Below are 27,884 nucleotides of genomic sequence, written 5' to 3'. Positions count from 1 at the left end.
TTTATTATACTGAGGATAATTAAGTATGTTTTAGATTATCTTTATTTTCTTCCCCTTGGCTGTCCAGCTTTTGGTCATTTCACTGCTCATTAAAATTTCCACAAGAAAATGGTCAGGGAAAAATGCAAATAAAATTCAAGCCAAGCATAATTTTATACTCATTGACAGATATGGGAAATTCTGTTACTGGAAGATTTCTATACTTAAAAAAACATACCAATCTTCATTTAAATCACTTAAAATATTGTCCCAAATCTAATTTAGTTAAAACCCTGTAACTGTCTGTCTTATTCAATTAAAAAGTTTCACTGCCAAGTAATCAAATGTATTGCAATTTACCTGGGATCATGAGGAGTTTCACTTCGAGGCTAGTTTTCTAATGACTTGTAAGCTTCAAAAAGTCTCAGAACTGACCCATTCCAGCGATGATGAGTTTTGAGAGCCTCCTGCATAACGGACACATACCAGAGCAAATCTCTAATGGCAAACTCTAGCCTGGAGTTTGCAGAAGCTCCAAAGCATGGTAGTCCTTACTAATGTGTCTTATTTTCACTTCCGGCAATGATTAACCAAGGATCCTTTCAATTCCTAGGACCCCTTCCCCTTCTCTTAGGAGCCATTAAGGTCTGTTGTTCTCTTTCCTTTCCCCATTTTGAAATTATCGATATACATCCTATTCTACGGTCTAGCATAGGAAGTGGTAAGGCTGGAGTACAGATATTTAACCAAAGGAGCTGTGTTCCTGGAATTCAGAATTGAGAATGAGTATGATGGTATCGTTCTCACATTACACTGTGGGTTAAACAGGATTTTGTGGATTACCTGGGAAACTAATGTATTGTGAGGAAATACTTTTTGAGTTCCAAGCAAACTTTTTTTTTCCTTTGGTGAGGATGACTGGCCCTGAGCTGACATCTGTTGCCAATCTTCCTCTTTTTGCTTGAGGAAGATTGTCCTTGAGCTAACATCTGTCCCATCTTCCTCTATTTTGTATGTGGGACACCACCACAGCATGGCTTGATAAGCAGTGTGTAGGTCCACACTCGGGATCCCAACCAGCAAACCCTGGGCCACCAAAGCAGAGTGTGGGAACTTAACCACTATGCCACCAGGCTGGCCCCTCAAGCAAACTTTTAAAATATAGATTTACATAAATTGGAGGTTGCCTTTATCTGTTTGCTTTAAATAGTTTTTGATCATCAAATTTACAACACAGCATTTACATATTATTCTCACTAGTTAATAAATAACTCACTTAGGACAGTACAGTTAGATAAATGAATTTAGGGCTCAGCATGAAACTAGTTCCTATAGTATATAAAAAACCTCCATACTTTTTAATGATGACCTTACCCAAGGGATAAGTTAGTATTCACAGCCACCTGAGATTCTTTCCAACGCTACGATTCTATTACTCATTTCTAAAAATGGCTCAGTCCCAACTGGATATTTTGTAATTAAAAAATTCAAATTTATATGAACTCTTCCAAATGTCTTGGGATATCTGACACAAAAGAAGAAAAAACATTATTAAAATCACTTCCTCATATTTATGTTTTAAAGTGGGATTTTACATACATATTACACAGACTAGAAAGATACTTACTTTATTTCCTCTAAGGCAGATGCCATTATTTTAACAAAATATTGGTACAATAGAGAGAATACTGGGTAAGAAGCCAGAACTGGCTTCTAGTTCTCTTTATACCAATACCTACCTCTGTCCACAGTGAAATTTCTTATATTCTCTGGGTCTTGATTTCATCATGATCTTGATAAGTCCTTCACTATCTAGAGTTAAATAATTTTTTTGAACTTTAATATGAAATATGAATTTGGTGAATTGAAAAATGTGGCAACTAATGCTTTAATTTTATTTTTCCACTGTAAAATTATGAAACTGGGGCATATGGTAGCAGAGCTTAACACTAAACAAAACAGAGATATGAAATCTCAGCTTGTTTCTTTATTCTCATTTTAAGAATTCACTTATGCAGAAATTCAGATGTTTATGAACGATATTCAAGAATAAAAATTACTTATTAGAAACAGTGCTTCCACTGGAGATTTGCAAAAATAAACATAAACTTTTAAAAATCAGTTGATGATCCTTCTGGCTGACTATGTAAAAGAAATCCTAAAATCATCTCTTTATCATTGATTTACTGATCTTTGTTTTAAATCATTTATTTTAGACATCCATATTGGGATTAGTTTTTTTCTACCTCCAAGTAATTGGCCAATAGTTCAAAACATAGATAAATTAGTGACTATTATTACTGGAAACAAAGAGGAAATAACATTAGTAGGCTAATTAAAACATACAAACATACACACACACACACACACACAGGAGATTGGTTTGTTTTCAATTTACTTAAAGGCTCCTGGGAAATAATTAAAGAACTGTGAGTACAAAGCCGAAGAGAGTACTGAAGGGAGATCTACTAAAATTAATATACCAAGTTGGGTTATTTATTCTCAAACAAATCAACATAACTATAAAAATAAATCATAAAAAAGTAACGTTTTATTTTTGTCATTAGGAAAATTTCCATGTAGGTATAGACAAAGAACACAGTTCTGATCAATCATAATGTACACTTGAAAAGACGGATGTTATGTGTCAGTTTAAATAAAAGTACAATGGAAGAATTTCAGAGCTGAAAAAATTCTCTGAGATCTTCTATTCCAAACCAATCTTTTTTAAAGGTCCTTTGAGTCACTACTTAGGATTTTGCTATCTAATTCAAGTTAGGTAGTTATAGCAGGGCACAGATGACAGCTCACATCTCTGACATCCAGTGCAGTACCTCTTGTCCTCATACTCCATGGCCCCATGTAAAGCAGAAATCTGACCACTATCAAATACATGGGGATTCTAATTCTGCAGGAAAACAAGTTAATGAAATAACTTTTATTGTTGAAAAAGTGTGAGAAACTAGGTATCCAACGAATAAACGACGGTGAAACATTTTTTTTATGCCTTGTATTTGTTGCCTCTGAGCTTAAACCATTTTTAAACTGGCAAAAGTTTTTCATAAATTTAATAGCTAATAAAATTATTAGGAATTTAAGTTCTAGAGGTCAGATCATCACCCCTTCCTCTTCCTCTTCCTCCTGTGCAACCTGAGGAATGAATTCCAGAGATAAGACTTGGGTCTCTCTGCCTTCCTCAGAAAGCAGTGTACTTCAAGTTCATTTCAAGTGAAAAGGGTATAAATTCACATAACAGAGGAAGTAAACTGAGGCATATTCTGCCATATTGTGAAGAAGGAGCACCCAACCCAAATTCTCCCAGGCCAGTCATTTTTGGAATATTCTGCATGGAAAAACATTCTGCAATAAGATTCAGATATACTTTCATACAATAAAATATACTTGTTTTAGAAAATCTGTCAAAGATTTGTTTAAAATTCATATTATTTTATTAAAATCAATTATAATTGTGAATGGTATATAAATAAGAAAGGAGGAAAAAGGTTTGTAATTTAAAATATATCCCCCTCTCCTGACCAACTCCTGGACTGATTTTAAGAAGTCATGGCCAGAGCCAGCCCTGATGGCCTAGTGGTTCAAGTTCGGCACTCACCACTTCAGCGCCCTGGGTTCACTTCCCAGTTGCAGAGCCACACCACCCGTCTGTCAGTAGCCATGCTGTGCTGGCGAGCATGGCGGCTAACATAGAAGAACTAGAAGAGCTTACAACAAGAATATACAACTATGTACTAGGGCTTTGGGGAGGAAAAACAAAAAGAGGAAGATTGGCAACAGATGTTAGCTCAGGGCAAATCTTTCCCTGCAAAATAATAACAATAATAATAATTAAAAGAAAAAAAAGAAGTTATGGGCAAGTCACACCTGGGGAAAACATGTACCTCAGAAAGGTGGAAGTTGAGATGCCACCTTTCACGCAGTAAAAATATCCCACCAGCTGAAGAGAAAGCCAACTGATTATCCAAGAATATAAGTGCATCTTCTCTTATGTCTGTATGAGAAATCTCAGTAGATGACTCCCATTTATACACACTGCAAAATATCTGACTGGTAGAAAGTCCTTGATTCACAACCCATTCCCATTCTTCACTCCCTACACCCCAAAAAAGGCACAGCCGACTCTAACACTTTAATTATAAGACTGGATGTTTACAGGGTGCATGTTCATAGAGGAGGGTTTGAACTATATTCCATATTATAATATTTCACATATGTACTCTCCTCCTGCCAGAGTTGACCTAAAGCAGAATTATAAGCCAAGTATAGTGTGAGCACTGTGGCTTTTCCCTTGTCTGTATCTTCCCTAGTCCACTACCCTGAAAAGGCCTTTCCCATATCTAATTAACCAATAGCTGCTCTCAGGAAAGGGTCTCATCCATCACTCCTTGGGAATATAACACTTTAGATTTCAGCGTTATCATTTATTGTCTTGAAAGATGATGATAAACCTCTTGAAATTCTTGCCCTAGATAGATATCTATTCATTTCACAGACAAATATTTCATGTGTTTATTAAAATACAGTTCATTTTTAAAAACGATTTTCTGATACATACAGATATTTCGATTTTGCAACTAAAATTGAAAGCCAAGGGTAATTTTTTGAATAAATTACAAATAAGCCTTATTGACAATCATAAAGTTCATTTATCACACCACTTCTTTTTTTCATTATAAATAGTTTATAAATCTAAAACTTATAGGGAAATTGAGAGGCAACAGACCATACTCACATAAAGTTTATCATAACTAATGACTACAACATATTCTATGATGCTCAACTTACAACTAGAAAGTTTATAACAATATTCTCTGAATGCTACACCTGTAGTATGGCATTCTCAATAGTTTGTCGTTTCTTTCTAGTTTCTCAAATTCTGAAAATAAAAAAGAAGAAAAACTAAATTTTAATTTTCCCTATGATTGAACAGCAAACATCCAAAATTCTATGGACCTCTTACTGGAAATTCCTGTAATGTGAGACTCAGGAGAAAAGAAGCATATGTCAGTTTTGGCAGATAAAATATCTTAAAGAGAATAGGAGTATGAAGGCATGAACGCTCAATTCTAACTTATCTAAATCCACTAAGGAAGGGGAAAGCAAAAAACTGAGGACATCAAAGAAACCATCCATTCTTTACCTTCTTCTATGCTACTTCAAACTTCTATGTCTCTTCAAAATTCATGTCCACCAGAACCTCAGAATGCGGCCTTATTTGGAAATTAGGTCTTTGCAGATATAACTAGTTAAGATGAGGTCATACTGGATTAGGATGGGTCCTAAATCCAATGACTGGTATCCTTACAAGATGAATAAATAATAAGATGAGGAAAGGATACACAGAGACACAGGCGGAAGACCGCCCTGTGAAGACAAAGGTAGAGACTGGAGTGATGCAGGTCCCAGACAAAGAATGCCTGGGCCACCAGAAGCTGGAAGAGGCAAGGAAGGACTCTTCCCTAGAGCCTTTAGAGGAAGTACGGCCCTCCTGACACCTTGACTTCGGACTTCTAGCCCCCCAAATTGTGAGAGAATAAATTTCTGTTGTTTTAAGCCTCTCAGTTTGTAGAAATTTGTTATAGTAGCCCTATATATCCTCAAATGCCTAAGGAACCAGCCAATGAAGAATTACATCTTTCTTCAGCCAGTACAGCGCTTTGTTTTGTTTTGTTCTCATCTATTCTTTGGTGATTTACACTAAAATTTGACTTAAGCCATCAGCCTAACAGCTTAAGACTCTCGCTTAAAATGGTATTGTATTTTGGTTTTAATCTTCAATACGATTTAGCTTTGTCCATGTTTAGTAAAATTTAATATGGAAATGAGACCTGGATCTACTTTTGGCCTCTAATATAAGAAACAGAACAAAATATTCTTTTTTGTGTGTGTATGAGGAGATCAGCCCTATGCTAACATCTTCCAATCCTCCTTGTTTTTGCCGAGGAAGACTGGCCCTGGGCTAACATCCGTGCCCATCTTCCTCTACTTTATATGGGACGCCGCCACAGCATGGCCTGACAAGCAGTGCATCGGTGAGCGCCCAGGATCCGAACCAGCGAACCCTGGGCTGCCACAGCGGAGCACGCACACTTAACCGCTTGCGCCCCCAAAATATTCTTAATAAAAATTTAAAATTAAAAAACATTTTATTTCTACAAGGAACTCGTCAATATTTATTAAAATGTTGTAAGCACTATAGTGTTATAAGAACTATTATTTTATTTACTTTCTTACTATACTATATACTTATTAGTGAACTTCTTATACCTTATATTAATAAAGGACTGAAGTCAAACACATAGTAGGTACTCAATAAATATTTATTAAATTAAATTGAATACTCTAGCAGTGTACTATTGTTATAAATAGCTTAAGGAAGTGATTTCCAATTCCCTAAGACTTTGGCAAAAACATTTATTTATGTGCCCCCCCAAAATATTATAGTGTTTTATTTTTGCAACACGTATAAAACCACTGTAAATATTTATTTTATTAGGCTCAAGCTCCTTCCTTAATGACTTAACTATTAGAAAATAAGCACCAACAGAATAAACACACTTAGCAGGTAATATTGAGCATTGGGGAGAGGAGGAGCATATTCAAAAAGCTTCTAATTCAACAAACAAAAAATACAAATATATTAATCTTACTTATACACAAAATAATATTAAATGGTTATAATGTAATATGATCATAAGATAAATAACAGTACAATACAGAATTATGGCTCTCTCACAGAATCTATCTGAAAGCATATATTTCTCTGAAAAGCCTAAAAGTTTTTATTCTGTAATTTTATAACTTTTAAAATTCTAAACCAATACCTTGTAGAATTACGTATTACTACCATATTCAGCATAAGCCTGGTTCAAATTTTAGTACTTTTAATTCACTTGAAATTAAATGAATTGTAAAATTTTCTTTAAAAAAGTTTTAAATCTGGAACGTTATAATATCAGGACTTCTTTCAATCATAGATGAATGTTTCACATTTGAGAGAAACTTATTATTTCATGAGTACAATATTTCTAGCTTTTCTCCTTTCAGCTGTGAGGAAAACATCTCTACATCTAAAGGTTAATGATTCATTGACAATTATAAATGTTTATAATAGTGTGGCAATTTCTTGGTCTCTTTAAGAATATTTATTCCTTAATATTTTATTAATCATAGTAAGAGCCTCTGTCACATTTAATGAATAATGCTTTTTTCAGGGAAAGAAATTATAACAAAATACACAAATAAGAGCTACTTGGACTAAAGTATTTCATCAATTGCACTATTCTACTAAAATAAAGCAATATATTGACAACAGATGCAATGACTAACATTCTTACCAAGTAAAATTCAGACAATAATAGTGGGTCATCTAACAGTTTTTGCAACAGTTTTATACAATAATTGTCTTTATGTGGCATCTTATTTCGAGGTGGTCTCACAGAATCAGACAGAATAACACTATGAATTTTTTTCCCTTTGCTTTTAATTTGCAAAATGATAAACTAGTTATTTAAATTCACAAGGCTATTGGTTTGGTAGAGAGCTAGAAAACCCTTAAAAATTTCATTGCACTATTTGTTTCAACTATTACAAAATTATCAAATAAATTTCAAGTGGTCCTTTTCCAATCTAACAAAAATAATTTTAATTGTATGTTTTTAACTTCTCAAGAACTTGAACGACACGACAGACTTGAAGGCTGGGCAGTCAGTCAACAAGCTTCTCTGCCCAGACAAAGGTGTTCTGAGTACATGTGTTCTGGCAGAGGAGGGCTGCTGAAAAATAAAACATGCAAACAAACCAAACTCCAAAGTGATGTAGGCTCTGACCTTGAGTTTGCCATCCAAAAAAAGTAATAGAATAAATAGTTTAACCAATTATATCTGTATGTGAAAGCAACCTATTAAGAGCTCAGAGAAGGCTCTTAATGAGTACATAAGATACGAGGTAGTGTGCACTCATTTGCTGGAAGAAATGAGTTGAGAAGTTAAGTTAAGAATTGACAAGGAGGAAAGAAGCTACAGTAAGGCGAATGACCTGCATGACAATTTAGCACGTCACGGTCAAAAGAACACTAAACTGGGAGTCAGCTGCAATTTTTAGTCCTGGATCTGTCGCTATTAGCTGTGTAAACTCAGACAGTCACTTAATAGTTTTGGATCTTGGTGTCCTCATTCAATCAATTCAACAAGTATTCATTGAGTTCCACTGAGTGCCAGGCACTGTTCCAAGCTCTGAGGATACTCAAGTGAACAGAAGTTCCTGCCTTTGTGAAGCCTACATTGATCAACTGTAAAATTTAAGAAATTTAAGAGCAAGTCATGAATTAAAAATAATGGTAGGAAAAGTTCATTGTTAGTTTCTCTACTTCTACTGTCTCCCTTTAATAATCCATCTACCAGAGAGGTCTTCCCCCAAACACATTCTATTATGTCATTGTGTTCTATGCCAAATCTCCAGTAGACCCCAAATGAACATCCAGACTCTTTTATTTGAGATTCAAGGTCTTCCATGTTGTGGCTTCAAACAACTTTTCCAGCCATATCTTCCAAAATTCTCTTTCATGAACTTCACACTCCAAGTCGGTTATCTGATATCTTCTCAAATATACTTCACACACACCAATTTTTAAAACTTTGCCCAGGTGCCTCCCTCTGCCTGGAATGCCTTCTCTCTGTCACTTGTCCATAATCCTACCTCTTCTTCCATCAGGCTCAAGAATTGTCATGATATGACACTACACATTTCTGAGCAGGAGAGAGATAAGATCAAGGTGATCCCCAAGAAAGATAATCTGCCTTTTTGGATTGATAAGGAAAGTTAAAGGCAGGGAAGCTAATGCGTATATTATAAATTATGATTGTGATTACATTATGATAGGTAGATCCAAAAAATATCTAGTTTGCAGCATCAGGACTTTATGATTAGTGATTAAGTATATACATAAATGAGAAGAAATTAGTCTAAATAGACTGAAAATTATTTGATTATGATTAAGAGTGATGAAGAGTATACCAGGTGGCACATAGTAGGTTTTCAATAAATGCTGAGTAAATTCACTTTTTAAAAATTATGAACTGACTTTCCTTAAGAAATTAGTAAATTCCTAAAATATGCTATAAATGTTATATACTGATTTCTAATCTTATAGACAGAGAAAAATTTGCTATAGGAATCATGAGTGGGTACAATGAGTTAAACTCAGTGATTACTAGGTTAAAAAATACCATTTTAAAAAGAAATCAGGCTCAATATTAACAATTTCACAGAAATATATAGAATGGGTCTGTCCTTACATTTAAGGGAAGTAGGGGTTGTGTGATACACAGGATGTATAGAACATTATCATAAATGGTTGTTAATGTTAGATCTCTTGATTTATTTAAAAGAAATAAAATGTTATAGAGAGAGCCAAACACCACTATCATTGTTCCCAATCTCTCTCTCCTCCTTTTCCTTTCCTCCTGCCTTTTCGTAGACAACCACTAATGTGTAATTGATGTATATTTTTCTCAGGCATAGAACTTCAGTATTTTACTGTGTACTTCAGCTGGCCACCTCGAATATTTTAGCCTATAGTAAAAAAGGCTTATTTTCTTGGCTGATGGATATTTTGGCAATGCGAATCAGGCTCTCAGCATTTTTTATTAGATTCTGACTGACTAAATTACAAAAAATTAAGTATAACAGAAGAATTCTCCTAAACGGACCAGTCTAATATATACAGAATTTTCTTCTTGGTGAACTTAAGAAATAGAGAAGTAATTCAATATAGTATCTCAAATTTACCTTTACTCAATTTTAAGGTCCTCTGTCCTAGGGTCATGATGGCGATCTACTGTTTTGTCAGAGCCTAGAACGTGTTATCTCTATTTCGGAGTGTTTCCATTTCCACGCTGCAGAGATTAATAAAATCTTCAAGTGGTCTCCTTCTAATGAGGTACATCATTAGAGTTTAAAGTACACCCTAGGCATTTAGAAGGTAGACATCCTGTTATTGCTAATTGAAATATTCCTGGAAATAGGGTCTAGAGAAGAATTTTATAAAATACAGGAAGATTTTTTCTTTTTTTTCTTTTGGTGAGGAAGATTGTCCCTGAGTTGACAACTGTGCCAATCTTCCTCTATTTTGTATGTGGACACCGCCACAGCATGGCTTGAGGAGCAGTGTGTAGGTCCATGCCCAGGATCTGAACCCGCGAACCCCAGGCCACCAAAGCAGAGTGCATGAACTTAACCACTACGCCACTGGGCCACCCTAGGAAGATGTCTTTTAAATGAAAAGATCCTATCAACTTTCTTTGTCCATAAATATATTTTAAAAATCTTTAATATTTATTCTATGCATGTTCTGCCTCAATTGAGGTGGAACGATATGTAAGTTTACAATTCTAATGCCTAGGTCTTGCCAAACTGAGGCACTACTGAAATAAATATTATTAATAAGCATTTTAATAAACCAGGGGTTTACACTGATATCTGACCATGAAAGTAAATGATTTTGTCCAAATTAGGACAGACCTGAACCCCTATTCCTAACTGGAATCATCAAAGTAAAGATTGAGCTTAGCTTTCAGTATGAAATGTAATATGCATGAAATTTAAATATACTTTAAAGAAATCAAACATATTATCACATACTCATAGATCTTAGTAGTTTAAAAAAGTCTAAGATTAGGGGGCCAGCCCCGTGGCCTAGTGGTTAAGTTTGGCACGCTCCACTTCAGCTGCCCAGGTTTGGTTCTCGGGCGCAGACCTACACCACTGGGTGGTGGCCATGCTGTGGCAGTGACCCACATACAAAATATAGGAAGACTGGCACAGACGTTAGCTCAGGGCGAATCTTCCTCAAGCGAAAAACAGAAGATTGGCAACAATGTTAGCTCAGGGCCAATCTTTCTCAGCAAAAAAAAAGTCTAAGAATAATTTAAATTAAACAATTGTACATTAAAAACAACTATAAAGTTTTAGTTTCCAAATTTCTAAATTTAATTGTTCTGCCAATTAAGGACACTATTTGGGTTCAGTCCTTAATCTTGACATGTGAAAGGGGCTATAATGTAATGTCACTCAACTCTTAAAAACAGTAGAATTCACCCAGACGAATATTACTGCCTTTAAAGGGCCATCTCAGGAGGGATCGCCTTTTTCAGATGATGCCATCATTTGTCAGTATAACACTGATATTTGTCTTTTGAAAAGCCCTCACGGAATATACTTCACTGTGGTAAATACCCTCTCTCGGAGTATAGATCCAATTTTCTGAAATAACCAAATGTTGGTTAGAGCCTGTGAAGGAAGGTAAACCATCAAACTAGCTAAATTGGTATTTGATCAAAATGAGACATGCCTATATAACAATAACTGTTTTTTATCTGTGTCTTGAAAATAAACTCAATTTCAAAAGAGTCGTTTCAAAAAAGTTTTGGTTCAAGTACTGTGACGCAACATGGGAACAGCAATAATCTATTCATATGAGGACAACCACCTTCATTTTCAGAATCTCTATTACAACCGAAGACCAAATGTAGCACGCATACACAGTCCACAGTACATGAACCGCCTCCCTGGAAGGTGATGAGTAAGGCTCCTCCTTTCCTAGAGTTCCTCTGCAAGGGATGCTTTCTCTTCCTTTTCCTTAGGCAAACTGAATTAACCAAAAAGCCGGCTGAGAGCCCCAACTTCCCTAACCAAAGACATCTTCCTAAAAAATGCAAATATGTGATGCATACAAGAAGCAGCACACGCACATAACAATAAGCTAACCCAGTAACACAAAATGAACCAATGTATCATACATTTTATTGTGCATGCTATGTTTTACTACCATTTTCAGTTTGACTTTGTTTTCAAGACTTTTGAATCAAATGAAGAAATTCTGCAGAATCTCTACAAGAATCCGTATGGTTGGAAGCCATTGATCTGGTTTACTTCGCTCCTTTACAGGCATGAACTCAAAGTCAAGTGACTTTTCCAAGGTCACACCACCAGATAATAGTTTAAATGTTAATTTACTTGACCTCTTAAGCAAAAGTCCTCAGCAGACCAAAACTATAAAAAAACAAGACCACCAGTAGATTAGCCTTGGGCACAAAAGAGTAAACACAAATATAATTTATCATTTACCAGGTTCAATAAACACCATTTTGATGTGTTAACAGCCTTTAATAATGAAGGCATTCGCCATCAATTAAATAAACAAACCATTAATTAGGGAATAGAAGTGTCAATAAGGCATAATCTACTAATTTCCTAATCAATGATGCTAATCATTGCTGGATATTAACCAGGGAGTGGACGTGAGCCATACCATAGATGATCATTTATGATCATAGTTCACTAAAAACAAATATAAATAAGATTAAAAACAAAAATAGAGTACAACACCAAACACACAATCCCTCAATAAGTACTGGTTGATAAATGAAATGATTTGTCTTGAAAAAATATGGAAATACTCATAACACTCAACGGTTACGATATTTATGAAAGGTTGTACACCGGCATATTTCTATTCTACAACAGTAAAGAGAACTTACGTGGAAAGCAAAGTTAGAACTAAAGTCAAGACAAAACCTACTTTGACACTTGAACTGGAGGCAGAATTCAGTAATGAAGAAGGATGTAAACTTGAGAGTAGGACCCACCTGCCTTTGTCCTTTGGTAGTTGAATAACCTTATGCAAATTAATCTCTTTAAGCCTCAATTTTCTCATCTACACAACAGGGAGTAAGAATATTCACCTCATAAACTGCCTGCTACAATTAGGTGTTTTAACATGTCATAATTGTTTTTAATGCAAAAAGTCGACCGAAGTCAAGGGCTCTGAGGCCTGGTTTCTTCTCTTCTTTTTTTTTCTTTTTTGCTAAGGAAGATTCACCCTGAGCTAACACCCGTTACCAATCTTTCTCTATTTTGTAGGTGGGTTGCCACCACAGCATGGCCGCCAATGAGTGGCGTAGGTCTGCGCCCAGGATCCGTGGAGGGATCCAAACCTTGGGCCACCAAAGCGGAGTGTGCTGAACTTAACAGCCAGGCCACGAGGCTGGCTCCCCAGTTTCTTCTTAGCAGAAGGATGTGGTGCTCTCCAGCCATTCCCAAGGGAGAAAGGAGCATGTCTTAGGGATGTGCTTTCCCTCTAACTAGCACTTTTCTTAACTCTTCTATGCCTCAGTTTCTCCATCTTTAAAATGGAGATTATAAGAGCGTTTACCTTCATTCCATGAGTTGTTCTGAAGTTGAGATGAAATAATACCTATATAAAGGGTGTAGCACAGAGTCCAGCATTTAGTAAATACTTAATAAATGCTAGGTATCAGTAGGCCATGCTTCTCCACTTATAAAATGTGTAGTCTGGACTGGGTGATCTTGAAGATTCTCTTTAGTTCTGAAAATTTCTAATTCCATTCACTTTCATACGAGAAGTCAGTAAAACTGGTTTTTAAAATTTTGTGAGTTTTTTGTTCTTAATGTTGAGGAAGGCGGGGCAAGAGAGTAGAAATATGGAAATACGGAGTTTCTTTTCTGTTCTTTTAGTACTCCTCACCTATTAACCTTCTGGTAACAAAAACACGGAAGGTGTACTAGTTCTTGCTCCAAATTATTGTATTAAAGAATATATCTTCCCTACTCTAGTCACCCAAAAGAGAGTCTCATTAGATATGACATTTACCAGTTTAAAAAATTAGAGTCACATATGCCCTTATCAATGTGTTTAAGTTTCATATATATCTATGCATGCAATTTTTGCATAATTTTTTTCTTACTAAAATTTAATGTTATGATTCATTGAACTACTGGCTTCTTTTAAAAGTTCTTAATTATGAAAATTAACATTTTGCTTCAACTAAACACCTAATACCTAATCGGAACTCAGCTACCCAAAAATCTCACCTGACCGGAAATGCAAAGAAATAGAGGTTATTAGGCCAAAAAAGGCTTCTGAGAGGCCAAAACTAATAAAGCTAATAAAATTAGCTCTAAGAATAGTCTTTGCTTAGAACCTTTCTGTTGCTATTTTATGCAAAAATTAAAACAATAACATTGAAATAACTTTAGCTGTTTGATGACAGAATAAATGAAAGTTGACAGCATGACAAGAGAAGAAAATGAAAAACCTTATCTTAAAAATGATACTTGTACTTGAATTGCACATGTAATTAAAAATTCTAAGAAGAAGGACTGCGATATGCAGAACAGGTCTGGAATCACATAGTACTATATTCAGATCACTGTTTCATCATTGAATACCTGGGTAACCTTGAAGTTACTTAACCTCACTCAGTAATAATCTTCCCATCAGTAAAATGGAGAAATCCCTTCTAAAACGGATGTTGTGAGAATAAAATGAAATACGTATAAAACACTTTGCATAGTTTATGGGCTCAAAAATGATAGATAACAGTGATATTAAGCACTGTCATATGGGGCCTTGGATTGAGTATACTTAGCCCTCAACAGCCTCTGAGTAAATTATTATATTTTAACAGAACAAAGTAACTGATGTTCATAACAACAATCTTCCATTACCAAGAAGTTACATTATATTTAACATACTCATTCAATAAGCATTCAACATTTACGGAATAATTATTTTCTCAGCACTGTGCTTAGTGCTGGTACGTAAAGACGAATAAGACACAGTTGTGACCTGAAAGAACTTGTCCCCCTAGTCGGGGAGAGAGAATTGTAAACAAATGATTATAGTATAATGTGTTAAGTGCTGTAACAGAAACAGGTACCATGCTGTGGGAGTACAGAAGGAGTAGCTACCTCTGCCTGGAGCAATCAGTAAAGGCTTCAGAGAAGAAATGCTATGCAAGTAGGCTCTAGAAAGATTTGTGAGACGGTAAGAAAAGGCATAAGTATCACCAACTAAGTGAAAATGTCGAAGCATGGTCCAGGGGTGGAAAGATATAAGCAGAGAAGAGAAACGGAGCTAGAGGCGGAACCATGAAAGGGCTGATAAAATATACTAAGGAATTTGAACTCGATCTGAAGGACGTAACAAAGATTTTATGCAGGGATGTGTCGTGCTCATAATTATGATTCAGATTGACAACTATGATGACAGTGTAGAGGCTGGATTAAAGAAGACACAGACAGAAGGCAGGGAAACCAGGTTAGAAGGCTGATGAAATAGTCTGAGCACGAGATGAAAAGAGTCTGAACTTGGCCCTGATGGTGGGAACAGACCAGCGGAAAGTGGGGGGGTTGATAATTCCTTTTAAACATATTCCATTTTAGTATGCTTGTTTTTTAAATAAAAAGTTCTTAAAGGCATAAATCCCTTGCGATCAAGAAAATTTGACTCTCCTTATGAAACTACTATGGGAGCATCTGAGTTTCTTAGATTTTAGTGTTACATAATTCATGGCATGATGATAGGGCGATATCTCTGATAAAGTTTGAAATAATATTCCAGGTATTTTGATAATGGGCCAAGTTTTTTCTTTCTTATGATAAGATTTGTACTTAGTTCTGATTAATTGCAATAAAAAAGAATTTAGTAAAAAGTAAAGCATACACTCAACTGCAATCAGTAATGTTTGACAGCTTTGCCTAGGAAAACAAAAATCTTGCATGCAGCACTTAATTGCTTTAAGTGGAGTTTCCAAAAAGGTTAGATCTTGCACTGTGTTTAATAAAACTCTACCTATTATTGAAAAATACTTGTTCAAATAGTTAAGCAAGAATTCCATTTGAATGGAGTTGATATAAAATACATCACAAGGAAAATATTGGCCATAAAGTTAAGAGATATAAACTATAAATCTTTCAGTTTTGTTTTAACTTTTTAAGGAAAGTGATGACTCTGGAACAGCAGCAACAGAACTACTAAAACTTGAATAACCTTCAAGTAAACATACTTACGCACTTGTTAAAACAAACATTATTCCCACTGCTAAAATTGAGGTTGGCAAGTCTCTCCTCTTAACAGCTTAAAAACAATTTGAAAAGTAGCAGAATAGCAGCTTCTTTGCAGAGAGACTAATCATCATCATTAAAAGATCCTTTAAAAGCAAATACAGAATGGTCAGCCAGCCCGATCACCTTAATTTTTAATGAAGGAATACCTCCATACATATCAATGTATGAAATAAACTTATGAAGGAAAATCTACTATCATTAAAAAGAAATGCATTTTAATTTTCACCTTCATCCTGATCATCTACAGAGGAAATAATACTTGAAAACAAAAAGAAGGAATTATGATCAAACAGTACATAAAAATCTGTCAGTGATAAACTAAGCAGGGATGGCTGTCATAAAAGAGCCAAATGGCTTTTTCTACCTCCATCAAGGTCACTTTACTGATGATGGGCTCAATAAGATGATAATGCATTTAACCACTTTCCTTGCATCTGACTTCCACCTCACAAATCCAAATGGCCCTGTTTAACTACCACGGCCTTTCAGCATTTCCCTGAACAAAGATAATTAAGGAGATGTACTGCCCCCTACTATCATAGGAATTGAAAGACAAATAAACTTTTAAGAGCACAGCCAGGTGTCTACTCCACTAATGTACAACTTTTAAGCAGGAGGTAAAATGAAATAACGGTTAAATAATTACAAAAGGTTAACAATGTTAAATTTGTTATATAGGGTAATTTTGTTTTATTTAAAAGAAAAAACATAAAAAGAGTTCCAAATTGCATTTTACTGGTCTCTAGACAGAAGATCCTCTCTCAGCCTGCCGGAAACAGCTTAAGACTACGGAAAAAAAGGTGCTGTGCAGAAACTAACATGAAAAAAAATTCATTAAAACTCCCACACATCATTTTAATTTTTAAAAGTTTTAGCTTAAGATATACTAATAGAAAAAAACTGAACTGTTTTTGTACCTTAGTCATTTTGGTATGCTCTATAATCTATTCAGCCTTCTAAATGTACAAAACAAGATGTTTATGTGAAACAGTATTTAATATTGAGAAGGGAATAACACTTAAGAGAGAAACTCTTTTTCTTTTAAATACAATTGTTATGTGGTTTCCCAAATCTAACTTATTTAGATGCAATGTGTCCTCACATATCTGTGTGTACTTTTCAATTATGCTTCCTCCCTTGCAAAATGAATTTACCATCAGTAACATCTATGGCATAAATACCATCAGTAACATCTATGGATACCAAGGAAGTAGTTGTTTTCACCCTGTTGTAGTAAAAGTTAAGAGTAGATATAAGATAGGGAACTGAACAGCTGAGTTTATAACTAAAATCAACATACAAACACCAATTTTAAAACAAGTGGTTTCTTAAATATTAAAGTACATACTATTTCAAACCCACTAAAAATACATATAACCAAATGATTTCTAAACATCAAATTGTTATTCTCTATGGGGAAAAACAAATTTTGACATGTCAAAAAACAAACCCCACATTCCAAATACCTAAACTGAGACTTCAATTCAGGTTACATCTTAGACATAAATGAGCATTACAATAACTTTTCATTTTAGACAACTACAATAAGTCATACAAATTTCATTTATTTTATATTATCTATGACTACAGAAATGTGTAATGCCAAACAATCTGATAAATCTAAATATAATAAATTTCTGATGTAAAATATCTCTTTTAGAAGAAAGAATTAAGCATTATTTTGGCATTAAAAGGTTCCGTGTTTGAGGATACAGAATCACTGCACATGTGATTATAGCCAAAATAGCACGCAGGGTTGATAACTTAATATGGATATTTATATGTTTTAGACTTGTCCAGATCAATGTGATATAGCAAAAATCTTGCTAATAATCCTAATCTAAATCTTTGGGACCTCTCTTGCTCTGCTCTCCTATTCCTCTAACAGGCCTTATCCTTCTAGTTCTCTCTCTCTGCTGAGAAGTTTCACAACTTATATTCGTGCTGTTGAATTAGCTAAGAACCAGGTAGCTGGAAGATCTAACTCATTAAACATTCTGAACGTTGCGGCTAGGTTTTTTGCCATAACTACATAGAAGTTCTGGTCTAACCCAAAAGGGTACAGCTTACTTGATGCTCAACAAAAACTACTGCCCCTAATTTACTTATTTCCTTTCTCACTTTGATATATCATGTACCTTCATGGTACCAAATTCACAACATCCAAACATCCTTAAGGAAGAACATCCTACTTCTCAAGTGTTCAGTGCTAAAGCACTCATATCTAAGATAAGATGGAATAATTACGGCCATACTTTAAACTACATACGTACATATTTAGATGTGTATACATAAATATATCTGCACAAAGACAGAGTAAGAAATCCATAGCAAAGCAGTAATATACCATATTAGTGTAAAATTTAAACTTTGAAAATGAGGAAAAAGTTAATAAAAAATTACTAATTTAGATAAAAATTTAAAACAAATACACTGTCCTATAATCAGCATTTACATTTGGGTTGTTAGAAAGGTGGTTTGTTAAAAATCTTTATTCGCAATTGTTAAGTGCAGAAAACAAAATAAATTATAAACATAAAGAGACTGATGTTCCAAAGCACAATCTCTTAATTGCTGATCAGAGCTGAAAATAGATCTTTTTTTCTCCACTAATTGAATGAGTCTTGTTAAACCTTTTGAAATGCACTTTAGAAAATGCAAGAATACAGCTTAGAACAGGTTCTTTAATTTGGGTCATTTTCTGTTACTTGCAGTAGTGATGGGTGCTTAGCAACCCTGCTCTGGTGGCCCTTTTAAGGAAATGAATACCTGGAATACAGCATTTTAATCTATTTTATGGCATTAATTATCCGGATAACTGTATTCAGACAGTGCCTCCTTTGCCACTTTCCTGCAGTATGAAAGAAAGGAGTCCTGTGATGAATTGAATGTATTATTTCAGACAGAAGATCCTGTGCACCCCCTCACCAAGGAAAAAAATGTAAGGACATAAAACTAACAGTAAATAGAAGCCACAAAAAGGGTTACTTCAAATGTTTAGACAAGGATCTTACACTGAAAATCAGTGTTCAGACATTTATAAGAGTCCATGTTAAGTCACTTTTCTTTTTCTAAATCTTTGAAGAGAATTAAATTCTCTTATGCCGCACACTAGGCCACTGATAGCTAAGAAATGTGATGCCACACAGCCAACATGGAGTAAGATTTTATTTGGTAGTTAGAGATTTGCTGAAGATTTTAAATATTAATTTTATAAAACAGGACTTGTACATGAGAAATGTTAAGAATATCATTTAAATCATGATCAAATTATTCCCTTCATATTTATTTTAAGGTGCTCAAATGATCAACTATCAGGACAACAATGAAAACAAGACAAAATAAAGAGCTACCAAGAAGTTTTTAAGAAATCAAACTGCCACGTTATACTCTGTAAATACGCCCATTCACATCTTTTTAATAATCAGTACAACAGGTTCAAGAAACTAGTAATTAAAAATATTTGGAAGGCTGCTTTCAATTTTTTTCTGATCTCAGCTATCACTGTTAAAACTACGACTCTTCTAACTTTTTCCTCATAATCACACAATTCATTTTAGATTTCATGTCCTGAAGAAGGAAGGCTGGGCTCTTAAAAGATCACCCTTCTTCTCTATCTTCACAGCTAATAAGACATCAAGTGACTCCTTCTTTGTCTAGAATGTATCCTAATTTCAGTCTTTAATGGCCAATTTTTAAAAGCTCTTAACACAGCCTCCAAAGATGGGAAAGGAACCCGGTTAACAACCTGCAATCATATTTTGTAAATTTCAGTCTATTGGTTAATGTATAATTAGCATCTCTTTCAATTAAACATACTTTATACTTGATTTCAAATTTATCATCACATTGTGTAAATCACAGTAGAAAATGGGATAACACCCAAATTTCTCAAGTTTTTTAACCTCTTAAAACAAATGGACTCTGCTTGGGGTTCGGGGATTTTGAACACTACAGTTAACATTTTAACGCCGAGGAATCCGCTGAAAAAAACACAGTGTGTGGCACAGACAGTGTATGCTGCACTGAAATATTCTCCTACCGAGAGGCAGGCTTAGTAAGTTAGCTGTATTTCTAAAATGCCTTCCCTGGATATTTTCAGTCCTTTCTCAAGGACTACTTTAACAATTAGCACACAGAGGTCTCTCCATGGCTCTCTGAAACATTTAAAACCAGAGAACAAAAGGTTTATTTTAAAAATGAAAACCTTGGCTTGTGCAACTCCAGACGTGAATCTGCTTTCAATTACTGAAAGTATTTCCACTTCAGTGGAAGGGGATCAAATCTTCAACTACACCATCTTAAGGCACTGAATTTGATTATATTAGGCTTTCAGAAGACAGAATGACTTTGTGACACAGGCACATATATTCTGTACATATCATTTATGAGATATTCCAGAGAGAGAGAGACGCCAGCACGGGGGAAAGAGGAAATGGGACTTCTCATTCTAAAACCTGCCACAGATCTCTGCTCTATTTTATTCAAATACACACATAAATGGTCAAATGATTTTTACTTTAATGCGTAGCGCACAAGTTTTTCCAAATCCTGCCCAACTATTTTTCCACGGGAGCAATCTGCATGGCAGCACGACGGTGAAGTTGGATTTCTTTTAGAGACTCTGCTCTGTAAAACCCTCTGCTGACAAAAATCACACAGTATTTCGCGGGAGAAAAACTGCCCTTTCCATTAGCAAGATTATTTTGTACCTTTTCCCCCCATTCAGCAATTAGGGTGGATTTTAGTTCATGGAACCAAAGGGCTGATTCATTTAAGCTCAATGCAGATTTTCAAACATATCAGACATAAATGATCCCAAATCACTCCAAATGCTCCCAACGAATTCAACACGACACACGGGAAAAGTCACAGAACGCAGGAAAAAGCTTGACCTCACAGATTACGACTGTACACCACTCACAAAAAAATCCACCTAATTAAAAATACGGGGAACAAAAGACTCCATCCTCCCCGCGGCTACCTGCACCACTCCGAGGCACGAAGAGTCATCCAGAAAGTTGAGCCTCGACTGCTTCCAAATCCTGAAATCTGGTCCCTCAGGGGTTAAAAAGCCACCTCATTTCAGATGCTAATGTGGCCTCGGCACCGGTGCTAAGCGGCTCGGAGCCGCCTCCCATTCCGGCACCGCCGGGGAGAACAGCGCGGCCGCCGCCGCCGCCGCCGTCCCCGAGCGCGAGCCAGCGACCCCGCGGGGCGAGGACCGCGCTCCGCCCGCCCGCCCGCCCGCGCGCCCAGGCCGCGGCCCCGCCGCCGCCGCTCACCCACCTCGCCGCGGCGCGCCCTCGCTGTGGCCGTGCGGAGCCCGGCCCGGCGCTGCCAAGTCGCCTCGGTCTGGAGCGTATCATGTTACAGCGCCGGGCGCGGGGCTCCGGCTGCGAGCGGCAGCCAGACATGATAGGCTGAGGCTCCTCTGTTTACACCCGGCCGCCGAGGGGGCGGCGGCGGCGCTTAACCCCTTCGCGCCGGGCCGGGCCGCCGCCTCCCCGCCAGCCCTGCGCCCGGGCTCCGGCCGCCGCCTCCTGCCCGCCCCCGTACACACACACACTCACATACACACACACACACACACGCGCGCGCGCCGGGGCATTTGCACATCCATGCCCCTAACGAAGAGGGGGAAAACTGCACCCCAAACTGGTGACAGACACGCTTTCAAGACCCCGATAGGACGTGTTCCATACACACGCGCGCGCGCGCACACTCAGACCCTAAACCATCAATATTCGATAATGTGGTTTTCCAGGTTGCTGTCGATTTCTCAAAATCGGTTTTCTCCAGAAGCACTACTTCCCCGCGCTCACAAAAGAACCTCCTTCCCAGCACATGAATGAATCTCGACCCCTGATCTGCCACCATTCACACCGCCCGCAACTGAGAGGTTTACTTGATCCCAACGAGAGGGATGGCCAGACTCCCCTGGTCTCGGCGAAAGTCCGTCCCCTCGCTCCCGGGACGCGCTGCCCGGGGAAGGTGGGCAGACGGGGATCCTGGAGGCGGGAGGGGTCGCTGATGGGGGCGCGGAGTCCGGCGCCGGCGGGCGGGCGCTGCGTGGGGGTGGGTGTCGCCTGTGATCGCGGCGGGGACGGGCTCAGCCCGGCTCGCCCCCCGGCCTCGGCTGCCGAGGCTCGGCCACTTTAGTCGGCCCCGGGGCCGATCGCATTGTGCGGGGGCTGCTCTGCGCCCCCCTCGTTCTCGCTGCTGTTTCAGACCCCTATTAACGGCAGAGACAAGCCTGCACCCCGGGGAAGGAAGAAGGCCACTGGGGCTGGAGGCATGTGTTCAAGTGGTCTGAGCTAACTCTAAATGATGTGCCCAGACTGGACAACCCTGATAGGATTGCTAATGTGGTGTGCTAGGATAGCTAATGTGGTGTGCTAACTAGCTTTACTTTTAAATAAAAGATATTGCAATATGGTGGCACTTAAATTTTTATTTTAAAAATTGTCTTATTTTTCTCCCTCCAGATCCACTTTTATGGTTATTTTTGCGTTGCCTCCAGTTCAACGTACCTCCTTCCCTTATTTTCTCTTTCTTCTAGAACATTCCATCCCTTTCAGCGTTTTCCCCCGTTAAACTGAGAATTGGAGGACTGAATGTTCGTTAATTTTTAGATTCACCACTGTTTTCTCCCAGTTCCTCCACCCCTCGAGTGTTTTTATAAATAAACAAGTAGCACTTTACATTACAATACTGATATCAATTCAATCAACATTTCTTTATATCATTAGCTGTCATTCCACATTTTAACTATCGTCTAAATACAGACATAAAACAAACCAAAAAATTAATTAATACTTTAAGTAAGGAAAGATCAGTGCTGTCCCTTCATTTATCAATAAGATCCAGTAAAGACTGTATTCTTTCCTCTTTCCCATGATTCAACAACAGTAATTTCTTTTTCCTCTTTAGCATACTACCTTTACCTTAACTTTTGTCACTTTTTACATCTAATGTTATAATAATGTGAATACAGCTCATCCAACACTTGGTAGATACTTTTTCTTACCATCTAACACATCCATCATCATACATGGAAATTTCTGTTCCTCAGTGTTTAAGCAAAGTCTCCATACCTTAGTGTTCATTTCTTTCAATAACAATGGCTCTTCTAAAATCGTGATTCATGAACACATACTGTTACAGCATGATTATCACACCATCGTGTCTATTCTTCCCAGAATGATCAGTATATTCACCTTTTAATTAGGACATTATTAAGATATCGTAGAAATTATTTAAACATTTCTTTGACACAGTCTAAATTTTGAAGTTATTTCAGGGTTTTGAAATTCTCTTTAGTAGAATTGGGTCAAAAAAGAGAACAATAGATATTTTGTGGGGCACTGAAAGACTTCTAAGTCCTTAAGCAAATACCTTCCTAAGTCATAATATTTTGAAAATGATCATTTCACGGATCATTGTAATGTGTGCGACTCTTCTGGGGGCGGGGGGGGTGCCTGAAGTAATTGCAAATAAACACTGTATAACTATTTAGGCCAGAATATGAAGAAGGTATTGTGCAACTGGACTCTTAGAAAAATTAAATAGGTAGAACATTGCACAGTTAGAATTTGCCAGGCCCCGGGGCTTGTCTATGCTTCAGATATCTACCCCTGGATTTTTGATGACACAAATTAGCAGATCAGGATTTGGACTAGAACATTAGAAGACAGAAAGATGAACGTTCTAATGGAAGAATGAAAGGTTTTAAAATCTTAAATCAGCGTTTGGGTCAAGATGAATCTCAAGAAGACTGATATTTGGCATGCTCATTTCCCCAGATAACTGCTATGCAAATTGGTCACTGATTGATAGCATTTATTAAAATTCCAATTTAAAATGCTAATTAAGCAATGCCCATCTATAAATATCAGATACAGGTTAGGTAAATTTTTATATTGGCCTATATTGGAATATTCTACATGTATATCTAGTTCTACCTTTTCTGAATACAAAACTAATTATTTTCAAATTGGACAAAGACAATATCCCTTGAGAATAATCAAGGGCTCACTTTGAACACAGCTGAGCAGCAGCAGCAGCGCATGGGGAAGAAGAAGGAGTGACATGGTTTTAAACAGTTTCCATTGCTGCAAAGTGAAGGATGGTTTCCAGGTACATCTTCCCAAGAAAAGACACAAGGTTTTGCGGCCACACCCATCCACACATTAAATCGCTGCCATCAGTTAAATATAGGAGTCCTCTAAAGAGTTCTATAGAGACATATAATAAGGCACACATTAAATTTCTATTTTTGCCTACTATAGTTTGCCATATTGATGATGTCAGGAATAATTAGCATTATGGATACTGCCTTCTATAACTTAAGCATTTCTTCTCTAAGATCTGCAGAATTCCCCCAAGTTCCATGAGCAGACACTATTAAATACGTGGAATTATGTGGCTATTTTATGTTCTGAATAAATAACCACATGGAATCATACTTGTGCTATTAAATGAATTTTACTTATAACTGAATTCAGTTCTTTAGGCATAAAAGCCTAATGACTGCACACCACAAGGAAGATTTTTAAAAATGCATGAACCAAACCAAATCAAAGCAAATTGTATTTAAAAAAAAAAGTCCACAAAAGAGCTGTTACTTCAAACTGGCACCAACTTGCTTTCACATTAAGAGTTCCTCTGACCTCTCTCTGCTTAGGCCAAAACCTTGAAGAAAAATCCTAGTTTAACCCAAACGGGAATGATTACCTTTCCTGCTAATGATTAAGCAGCAAATCCATATTGTCAGAGATGCTAATACAAAATCAAACTTGAACACTTCTAGCTATACTAAATATATGACAATGATAAAAACTAACATTGAACACTTCATATGACTGTCACTATATTGAGCATTTGACACATACCATTTTTTATTCATTCTCTAAGCCCCCATAAGAAAGTAATACTATCCCATTTTACAGATGAGGATACTAGAGCTTAGAGGTTAATAATGGCCCACATAGTTAGAGAGCCAGATCCTGAACTCAGCCCCAGATCCTGAGCTTGATGCTTAAACCATTTCACTAAATGCTTAGTATCCATTCAGCAGTTAAAACTGGTAGTAGAAGTATAGTTTACTTTCTAAATCAAATATATCATGATAGGCCAGACCAAAGATTTGAAAACATGATATTCAACTTTAAAAATTGATAATTTGTGGATATGGGAAGAGGGGGGAAGACACATAGCAGCTGACTTTTCCTGTGTTTTGAAATTGCCTTAAGAGTTAGGGTAACAAGTAGTACACATATTAGTATTCTCTGCAAGCTGGAATCTCATAGAGGAATGAAAGAGTTAATAAACATTCCTGAACATCTGATTTAGGGATTGGCATAGGTCAATATGTATCTGTCACTCTAGAATTCAGTCTCTGTTAAAAATTATACATTTATTTAGAAAGATTTTTTTCTTTTTTAAATAACAGGTCAAAGAAACTGTTTACGTCACCAAAATTACAGTGCACTGATATCATATGTACCATTATGTGCCATCCATTGGTACACAATAATTGTACAATTACTTTAGTTACACGCTATGAATAAAATTTTCGAGTTTATCTTCTGTTTTGCAAAGTGTTATTTTGTCAGTAGCCCTCAAGTCTCTAACAACTATGTGGACTCTGTTATAAGCTGACATAAAACTGTATTTAAAGTCATATTTCTGGGTCCTTTTCCCAATAAAGTTCAATGATCATTTACACTGGAACAGAAATAAAGGTTTGAAAACAAAGCCTTGTAATAAAAGCCAATTCTTAATTTTTCACAGATGTTTCCATTAAATCTGAAAGGCTAGCATAATATCTAGGTGATTCTTTGATTTAACCTCCAGAAAAATCCACCCACAATACAGCTATTTATTTCACAACTCTCTGAAATGACCCACATCCTAAATCATTTCTAAAAGGTAAGTTCTCCTCTTTATTTTTAAAGGTGTTAAATTATTTCACCAAAAACACAAATGCTTTCTGAAATATGATAGATAATGACGACCTAAGACTCTTTTTTTAGATCTCCAATCATGCTTGTTGTGTGTCAAAGGAACTGGTTCTTATTTTTGTCCTAATTCGGGTGATGTTGGGCAGGAGCAGGCTGGGTGGTCTACAGCCTGGGCAGGCAGGGAGGAGGAGGAAGCAGGATCTGGGCGTGTGTGATGAGGTCTGGACTCCTTACAGGGGGCAATCAAGCAATGCACTGTATCCAAAAGGCTTAGTGAGCTTCAGCCCTGTGCTGGCAAATATCCAGGTAGGAGGGCAGGGGGTAAGGAAGGGAGATCATTCCTCCCTAGTGGTGAGAGCAAGACGTGGGCAGGAGGGCAGAGCTTCAAGAGAAATCCATATGGCCAGCAAGAGTTAGCTGGGGGTACATATGCCAGGAACTGGGTATGCAGTAAGAGCTGAGGGCCCAAGTCAAGCCACCAGGTGTCCAAAGGCGTGGTGGAAGGGACTCTGTGGTAGAGTAGGGTGTAGAAGCCTGGTTATATGAGTAAACCTCCGCCACTGGGAAAGCATAGAACTGGCCAAGATACGGGGAGCACCGCTCAGCTCTGGTCCATTGGATACAAGGTCTACAGCAGCAAGACTAATTCCCAGGCCCACCCAGGGATGGCAGTGTTTGTCCGTGCGTGGCAACTTATTGGGGTTCGACTGATTTTCAGGTTTTGAAAATAAGAATACATTATGGGGGGTCCCTTGAATGTATTCTTTGACAGTCCACGTTTAAGAAATGTAAATATGATCAATAAAAATGATTGATGTTATAATTACGGAGCAATTTCTTCAATCTGGACTATGTGTTTCCAACCATCATTCCATTCACCCATCCCTAAAGCATATTTTAGTGTTAGTTCTCAAAGACACATTTTCAGGTAAATGTCAAAAAGCTAGGCAATATATCTTTGAAATTCAATATATTACTAGAAGTACTTTGTTTTGCTTGTTTAGATGCTAAGAATTAGTTATTCATTGATGGCTAGTGAGGAAGTGATGTTGTCAAGTGGGTAGTTGTCTATAGAGACAATAGCTATCCACAGGTCAAATCCTTTATGCAGTGGACAGAACACAGAATTCATACAAATGTCTATATTCACCCTTTATAATTTATAATATAAAAATTTTCAAAAGAATTCATATGTATTAAGATGAGTTTTGCAAAGTTTGTTTAATACGTCTTTATTGACAAACAAATCTGAATAATCAACAACGTATTAATTTCAGTTGTTTTCATGACAGTCACATGGAATATGCTTTTAGTCATTTTTTTCTATTTTGTGAACATAAATTGTGTCTACGCACGTATTTTTTTGTTGTTTGGTGAGGAAGATCAGCCCTGAGCTAACATCCATGCCAATCCTCCTCTTTTTGCAGAGAGAGACTGGCCCTGGGCTAACATCTGTGCCCATCTTCCTCCACTTCATATGGGACCCCGCCACAGCATGGCCTGACAAGCTGTGCCTCGGTGCCCGCCAGGGATCCCAACCTGGGCCGCCAGCAGTGGAGCATGCACACTTAACCGGTACGCCACGTGGCCGGCCCCTCTATGCACATATTTTTATATGTCATTTTGCATGACAAAGTACATGCTTGATACCTCTGCTTTTTACCTGGGCAATTTCTGCTTGTTCATGACTTGGCTTGGAAGCCAGTTCCTCCATTTAGCCTTTCCTGGTCCACTAAAAATAGTTTAAAGGCCCCTCTTTTGTGTTCCCATTCAACTCCGTAAATATCCTTTTCTAACATTCATCATGCTGTATTCTGTTGCCTTTTCTACTTGCCTGTAACTCTTCCCCGACCATAAACACATGAGGGCAGGGACCATTTCTTTGCTGATTCTCCAGAATTTAGCACAGTGTCTTGCACAAAGGAGACAATAATTAAAGATGGGTTTGGGGAAGCGTAGATAGATGGATTGTTGGAAACAAATAGTCTATAC

General features: G+C 37.0%; 1 protein-coding gene across 4 annotated transcripts in view; it reads right to left on the bottom strand.

Moving 5' to 3' along the window:
• The window catches only part of TENM3 (teneurin transmembrane protein 3), a 597,691-nt gene that overhangs the window by 308,001 nt on the left and 261,806 nt on the right, over positions 1 to 27,884 (bottom strand). Inside the window, exon 1 of one of the 4 annotated variants that reach the window (XM_087418328.1) lies at positions 21,217 to 21,262. The exons of the other annotated variants lie outside the window; for them this stretch is intronic. The gene's annotated coding sequence lies outside the window, so the exon portion shown is untranslated. Of the gene's footprint in view, positions 1 to 21,216; positions 21,263 to 27,884 lie in introns of those variants that run through there. 4 annotated transcript variants of the gene reach the window in all.

The sequence above is a fragment of the Ceratotherium simum genome, chromosome 28, assembly GCF_057802395.1.
Source record: "Ceratotherium simum simum isolate JZ-2026a chromosome 28, ASM5780239v1, whole genome shotgun sequence".
Classification (NCBI taxonomy): domain Eukaryota; kingdom Metazoa; phylum Chordata; class Mammalia; order Perissodactyla; family Rhinocerotidae; genus Ceratotherium; species Ceratotherium simum.
This window is presented reverse-complemented; position numbering and strand designations above follow the sequence as displayed.